The sequence below is a fragment of the Oenanthe melanoleuca genome, chromosome Z, assembly GCF_029582105.1.
Source record: "Oenanthe melanoleuca isolate GR-GAL-2019-014 chromosome Z, OMel1.0, whole genome shotgun sequence".
Lineage (NCBI taxonomy): Eukaryota > Metazoa > Chordata > Aves > Passeriformes > Muscicapidae > Oenanthe > Oenanthe melanoleuca.
The window spans coordinates 75478629-75486745 of NC_079362.1; the positions used below are offsets into that span (position 1 = coordinate 75478629).

The following is an 8117-nucleotide window of genomic DNA, read 5'->3' on the forward strand; positions in this document are numbered from 1 at the left end:
ACAAGAATACAATTTTTCCTCTGAAAAAAAGTTAAAAGCAATTCAGCAATACACAGATGCCATGTATGAGTTCCTAAGTGCAACTCAAGGTATAGATGTGTACTGCTGAACTTGGGAAAAAACTTGTCATGTTTTATGTATCTTCTAGTTAAATAAGTTTAGACAAGTAATCAAAGTTCCTTTCAGGCCAGTATCTCCTAATGGTGTCACAACTTAATTGCTAATGCTGGAATTTTATCTGTACTGCAAAGCCAGCTGCCCCCTTCCAAAACTATGCTTGCCATGGCTGTCTGTCTGAGTCCGCAGATATCTTGAATAATATAGATTACATATAGCTGTGGGATTCTTTTTAAATTACTACTTTAAAGTGTAAGAATTTGAGATGGTCATGCACATGATTTTACAATGTCATCTGAGATCTGGTTGCTAGGTTGAGTCTTTAACTCAACCATATGAAAATACTGGAAACATTTTAAAACCTAACAAAAATTTCTGGTTACCTTTACAGTTTGCAACTTTACAAACTAAAGCAAATGGACATTGTTTTCTTTCCAAGAAAAGCAGCCACAATCACTGTAAAGAAGAGAACATGAGATGTGATGCTGCTCACTCCATATTACCAAAGCACTGCACTTTCACCCATGACACATTAAAGCATCCTACAAAATCCAAACATGAAGCTTGTCACAGAGTTATGAGACTACTGCAATATATTTACACATAATTCTCCATGCAACAGAAAACACAGAAGTTAGATTATCAGTATGTACTGTTCAGCTCCAATATTTGAATTTTACAGTCTGCAAAAGATACTTGAATTCTGACTGCTGTTACAGTAACACAGTAATCACTGTTACAGTAACACAGTAATTACTATTACAGCCATGTTACAGTAATATTTCATAGATCCATAGAATGGTTTGTGTTGGAAGGGACCTTTAAAGGCCATCCCATCCCACCCCTTCCACGGGCCGCAACACCTTCCACTTCCCCAGGCTGCTCCAAGCCCCACCCAGCTCAGCCTGGAACAGTTCCACAGATGGGGCAGACACAATTTCTCTGAGCAACTTTGCAGTCTTGCAGGCACATTAGATGTTTATTTACCCACACTGCTTGGGGAATTGTTTTGGGGAAGTTTTCGTGCTGTTAATAGACTGAAAATAAAAATAAAAAAAAAATAAATAAATGAGATTCTATCTTTCTACAAAGACAAAAACTGTGCAAATACTTCATTCATACTCAGAGATCAGAGATCAGAGATCATTCACTAATTTCACACAAAGATGTACAAAACTGTAAGAATTTTGGTTTCAATAATTAAAGTGGTAAGATTTTGCTAAGCAAAACTAATGATGGAGAAATACCTGGCAATACAATTCATGCCAGTAAAAAGGATCTTCAGGAAAAAACAATCTTTACAATCCTCAGACATTAGAAATTTTTGCCTTTTTAAATCAGAGAAGAGCATTGAAATAGTATTTGTTTTTAAAGCATGTTAATGAGTCAGAATATTCCAGTTATAACTCAATGCTTAGCAATATTCAAACACTATCAAACCACTATTAAAAATTCACTTTCTTGATACACCAGTTAGCAACAGCTAATCAGCCTGGGAGATTTCAGAATGGAATAAACGCATCCTTTGTGACCAATTAAAAAAAGCTTCCTACAGTTTTTAAGTTAATGAGCTATGCAGGAAAGATTATTTCTGCTCACTTTACATTGATTTGTAATTTTTCTCCTCTTTTCTACTGCCTTTTGGCAATCACTCCTTTCTTCAGTTCCTTTTACCCACTCCTTTTACTTTTGCATACTGAAACTGTTCAGACATATACAAAATTCCCTACCCCCCAGAAAAAAACCCACCAAACCACAAAAAACACAGTCTTATGAGAAGTAGCAAACAGACAAGCTGCTTTTGTGAAAAACACAAAAGTAGATGCTCTTTTAGAGAACATGGTTGACCATGACAGGCTGTGTTTTTGCAGCCTGGGGGCCAGTACCATCTTCCATAGTTTTCTGGATAATCCTGTGTTTCTCCTGTGCCCACTGTGTTTCAGACACTGCAAAGTTTGATGGCTACTGATACAACCCTCTGACCTATCTTTGCATCAGCCCAGCACAAAAACTATTCACCAGGTACCAAAACATCTTCCTGCCAAGCTCAGCACATCAGTACAGAAACACAGATGGCAGCAAGAAATGCAACAGAATTATGAAGAGGTCCCCACAATGCCTAAGAACAAGAACAATACAATAAAAAAAACCCATCTTAAGGTCTTTAGGCAGCTCTCAACATAAATTATCTGACTTGCTCACTGTTTACTCAGCTGGGTGAACAATCACAGCATCTCTTTTCGTTCTCCTGCTGTTCTAGAGCCTTTCCTTTGCACAGTAAGAACCTGAATTGAGCAGCAGTGCAGTGACATCAGTATAGTCCTTCTGGGTTCCACTGAAGCCTGAAGCGTCTTGCACATAGCAGAAGTGATTTACTGCAGGCAAAGACGGCCCCTCACAGGGAAGGCAAGCGGCTGAAAAAACGAGTGACGATGCTGTGTTTTCTGCTCCAGTTCCCTTTCCACAACATTTTCGTGGGAGTCAGTGATCAATAAAAGCCTAATTCTGAAGAGCACAATCTGTTTCCTTCATGTCCCACCTACAGGACAGTTGTTCTGCTCACAGCTGAAGAAGGGATTTTTCAAAACCTTCATGGTGAGGCAGAGTATTTCAAGCAGAAGAATTCGTATGTGAGTGAGCCCGGATGTTGTGGTGCTTCTCAAACTGCTCAACAAGGAATGCTATTGTCTTTGACAGCTCACCCTACACAATTTGTCACACTTTATTAAAGTGTTCTGAAAGGAGGTGACAGAAAAATGAAAACCTAAATTCCATAAATGAGACTGAGATGTACCAATCATGTTTCTCAATGCCATCTCAGAGAACTAACGCATTTTCATATACTCTATAATCTCTAACCTCCAGGTTACTGGTGATCCACTCTGCTAATTTCTGATCACCAAATTTAACAATTTTGATAAGCAGATGCTCACTGACTAATCTCAAAGTACCTTATTTCAAGTGAACTACTAGTCACCTTTATAGGTCACCTTCAAAGCCATGTCCTGAACTGGAACTACTGACTCACAGGAGGACAAAAACAACTTTGCTCAAGTTGCTTTTCTCTAAAGTTATAAGAGATCAAAAATAATTTACACAAAAATGCCATTCCAACCTTTTGCCTCACAACAGACACTTCTGATACAGAGAGCTCTAAAAAATATTAAATGTTCTGTGATGGCCCCAAACACCAATAAGCAAATACAGGCTTGTGGCAAATTAAACCCCAAAATTAGTATATTTTCACCCAACATGTATTGGCCTTTCCATTAGCACATACCCATGAGTGACACAGCTAATCTACATGAAGCTTTCTGTCCTCCATCCCCTCAGTCACCATGTTCTGTCAGGACAGGGCAGCAGGTACATGGCAAACCTCTTGAGGGAGCTTTTGCTGAATCCTGCATGTGAAACACCTTTCTGTCAAGAAGTTCTGAGAGCTCCTATTTAACTTTACAAGTAAATAAGCATTTAAGGACTTCTTTGTCCAATTTACAAAGCAATTTATGCAACAAAACAGATCTCTAGTCCACTAATACAAAATCCCACAAGGTCAATTATGGGGCCCTCAATTACGCTCATTTTTAGTGCTGGCAGTTACACTCCCATACCAAAACACAGTACTTGTGTATCTCCCTGAAGGTTCAAAAGCCTCTCAATATATAAAATTTGACAAGAGTTAATGAAATTTAAAGCTATAAAAACATAAAGATAACTTTTCTGTTGAACTTCCTATGTAATAAGTTATTAAATAAGTACTGCACTAAGCCTACCAATCTGAGAGTAGAATCCCAGACTCAGTTTTACAGAGGCATCCTGACACAGAGGGGAGGAGAGCTGGTGTGGAGGCAGTTATGAAAAAATTTAATTACAAAAAAAGATACCTCTATCCGTCCTCTTACATTCCAACACCCCAAGAACAGCTCAGCACTCAAACACAGCTAGCATTTTTTGGAGTACATGCAGAAATAAATTCTTTAATCCAATCAGTAAACACTGTCAGAAGGGAAGAAGGCTGGGTCAAGCACACCTTGTAATTTCTGTGTAAAAGGCTCTACACCTGTTACAAAACTACTACAGGTAAATAACACATTTTTCAAAAGTTTCAAGAAGTGAAAATTCAAATACTATCTCCGCTCTCTGCAGTGGGCAGGTATTTCTGTAAAGGTTTTGTTTGCTCTCACCAGTGAGATTCCTGCTGCCAGCCAGGACAGGTGTGCTGGAACTATAAAATGAGAATGACAAATTGAACTTTAAACAAAAATATCAAAGGGATATGGAGCTTAAAAAAAAAAAAGACAAATCAAGAATATGCACAACCCATACTGAGACCTGCTTTCACAGATTAAGAACATACAGCACATCAGAAGCAACACTGCTGGTTTGATCTTATCTTCTTGCAGTGGCCAAAAAGAGACTTTTATTACTACAAATACAGCAATGGTTTTTAAAAGCCGTTTTACACAAACTCCCTGATAATCTATGATGGATTATAGTGTTGGAAATTTTGTTCAATATGAGAAGGCTCTGATGAATTTGTCCCTTCTCTCTATTAAAAAAAAAACAAACCCGCAGTATATCTACCTAAAAAATCAATTTATAGTAATTTATTGTTTCTACCATAATTGAAATGGACAACTGCATTGGATATGATACAAACCAGACTAAACCTAGCCTGATTTAATAAATCAAGTAGCTTCTATATGGAAAAGATGTTAAGATTACTGTTACACACAAGTATTTCCTCCCTATTTCATTATCAGATGTAAGGAACGCCTGCCTAAAGGCCAAAGTAATGTTTCAAAATGGTAATTCAAACACCATTTAAGCTTCAGATATTCAGATGTTCATTAAAAGGCCTGCATTTGTTTCAATATTCGTATATTTTGCTATATTTCAAAGATTATGCAACTATTTTGGTATCTGTGCTCTTCCACATTAACCATATTTTTGGAACAGGATTATTTGTCTCTGCTTTTGAAGTTTCTCACAGCGAAAGGTCTAACTACAGCATAAAAAAGCATGTTATGCAGAAAGATAAATCTGCTCTGTATCTGTAATAATTTTATATTATATTACACATTGTGATTTATATCACCTATCTTCAGGATCAACTGCAAATTAAATTATACTCGCCAGGGTGTGGGATTACTTCAAGGTGCAATAGACTTCCCACTTTAGAGAATACGCTTTGAAAAATACTGTTAAAAATATTAATCATCTACTGTGGCATCAGTTCAGCAGCCACCAAACAGGATTTCTTACTTTTAGTGACTTTTGTCAGTCATCAGCATGTTAAAAACAACATCTTAAAAACACAGCATGTCAGAAAATGCCAGAGGGCAGGGCTGGATGGGATATTGGGAAGGAATTGCTGGCTGGGAGGATGGGCAGGCCCTGGCACAGGGTGCCCAGAGCAGCTGTGGCTGCCCCTGGATCCCTGGCAGTGCCCAAGGCCAGTTTGGACAGGGCTTGGAGCAGCCTGGGACAGTGGAAGGTGTCCCTGCCCATGGCAAGGGGTGGAACTGGATGATCCTTAAGGTCCTTTCCCACTCAAACCAGTCTGGGATTCTACCATCTCTGAATTTTCCTCTTAATCTGATAAAATCATCGGAAGGAAGAACCAGATCCATCCAAGTTGAGCAGTAATTTGCTACTAAGTACTTATTTCACTGATTTGACAGGAAATATGAGGGATTAGAAGCTCTGCTATTAAAACATCAGTACGGGACTGTAAGAGGAGGAGCAGAGGGATGCTTCAGCCAGGTGACAGTGCTGAGCTGGGTCCACCACTCCCTGGGCTCTCCACGGGCCTCTGCTGATGCAGCAGCAGTGGAAAGAGAAAACAGCCCATGGAAATGACAGCACAAGGCCCTCCCAAGCTCCTGGCAATCTGAGGAGCAATGGCAATTTTCTAGTTGGTCCAGCTGGAGCACCTTGAACGTTTTTCAGTTGGGAATTGACACAATGTGGGATTACACAACCCTGCATTGGGACACTGGACCCAACCACCCAGGAGCTTCCTTCCACTCCCCTGCACTCCAAAAGTGATCTGTGATGGAAATATCAACAGCTTACTTACTTCTACAAATACCTACAATGATTACAACTGCAGCCCAGCACATTATCCCTCAGCACAGGAGAGGGAAAAAATCAGATTACAGCCCCATGAACTCCCTACACCCAGCACAGGAGATTAAAAAGAATAAATAAACAAACAACCAGCATTTGGCATGAAGGCATATGAGGTAATACAAAGCTTGGCAACTCAGAGAAGATACCAATTGAATTCTAAGCTAAAAGATGCCTCGCTTTTGATAAATATTATCCTTCATAAGTATGAAAACAATGTGGTAGGAGTGAAGAGGCAGAGTGAGCCCCAGCAGACCTGAGATGCTGCAGAGGAATAGAAAAGCCTCTGCTTCCCAAGAACAGGATGGAAAATGAACGATAAATATCATTAAGAGCACATAACAAAATACGGGTATGAATCTCTGGCTTTCCAGTCCTAGGCGCATTTAAAGGGACACAGGGACATCCCAGGACCCTGCGGAATCACAGGATCCCGGTAAGTGAGCACTCAGTGTCTGGGTAAAGGGACACGGCCACATTCTGAGAATCCTGGCAGGGACCCCTGCATCTCTAAGAGACACAAGGACATCCTGGGGAGCCAGAGGAGGAACGATTCCTGGATCCCGAAGGGACACAGGTACAACCCGGGGACCCTGTGAGGGATCCCTGGAGATGCCCCAGCCTGGGCAGGGATATGGCGAGTGCCGGTGCCTCGGCAACTATCCGCAGTACCGGTGTCAAATTACGCAAGGTATCCCTCCATCTATCGCGACATAGGCCCGCGCCACGAGGGGACGGTGACGTCGGGGTAACCGGGGGATCTCGGGGGCCCCTTACGGAGCCGGCGGCCGCCGGTTCCTCCCGTCGCCCGTGCCCCTCGAAGACACCGCGGAGGCCACGCTTACCGTCCGTGCCCTGGGCCCGAGCTCGGTGGCGGGGTCGGTGGCGGGGTGCCTCGGCCGGTGCCGTTCCCGGGTCCCCTCACGGCCCCTCACGGTCCCCGCCCGCCTCCACGTCGCCGGCGCGGCCCCGCCGCGCGTGCGCGAAGCCGGCGCGGGGCAGCGCGCAGGGCACTACGGGAGTTGTAGTTCATGACGGGCGGGGCGGCCATGACACCCCCCCTGCCCTGGGCTGAGCCCCAGCATGGGCAGAGGGCGGGGGGGATTCTCCCCTGTGCCCCTGTGCTCAGGTGAGACCCCACCTGCAGAGCTGCCTCCAGCCCTGGGCTCCAGCAGCACAAGGACGTGGAGCTGCTGCAGCCAGTGCAGAGGAGGCACGGAGATGCTGCAGGGCTGGAGCCCCTCTGCTCTGGAGCCAGGCTGGCAGAGCTGGGGGTGCTCAGCTGCACAAGAGAAGCTCCAGGGAGAGCTCAGAGCCCCTGCCAGGGCCTGAAGGGGCTCCAGGAGAGCTGCACAGGGACTGGGGACAAGGCATGCAGGGACAGGACACAGGCAATGGCTCCCAGTGCCCAAGGCCAGGCTGGATGGGAATTGGAGCAGCCTGGGACAGTGGAAGGTGTTATAAATGAGCGCAATGGGCTATAAAAGATCAAATAACAATTTAAAGATTTATTGGTTACAGAAAGCAAAAGCAAATTCAGCGCTGGGCAGCAGGGGAGTCTCCACTCCACCACCTGCTGCGCCCACCCCCCCTTAGTCTGTTCCTTTTAAGCTGTTAGGTTTTTGGGTGACGTGCTCCTCCTTTAGTAATTCTGCGCATGCTCCTCCAGTTGCTAGGGGGTCTTTTTCTGCCTTCTGGTGGTCGGGGGATGAGGGCGAGTAGTCTTCCTCAGCCACTGACTCCTTTCTTGGCACTTAAAACAATATGTAATTATGCAAGCAAAGCAAAACACATTCTGGCTTTTTACTTTAGGCCTATCAAGCAGAGCAAAGCAATTAACAAGTTCTAGCGATATCTTTTTCAAGGTC

The 8117-nt window shown here is 43.3% G+C and overlaps 1 protein-coding gene across 6 annotated transcripts in view; it reads right to left on the bottom strand.

Annotated features, from left to right (window-relative positions):
* The window catches only part of DYM (dymeclin), a 208125-nt gene extending 200908 nt beyond the window's left edge, over positions 1 to 7217 (bottom strand). For 3 of the 6 annotated variants that reach the window (XM_056514018.1, XM_056514017.1, XM_056514016.1), the window contains exon 1: positions 7095 to 7217. The gene's annotated coding sequence lies outside the window, so the exon portion shown is untranslated. The remainder of the gene's footprint in view (positions 1 to 7094) is intronic. The other 3 variants (XM_056514014.1, XM_056514015.1, XM_056514013.1) reach the window with 1 other exon arrangement.
* Positions 7218 to 8117: the final 900 nt, after the last annotated feature.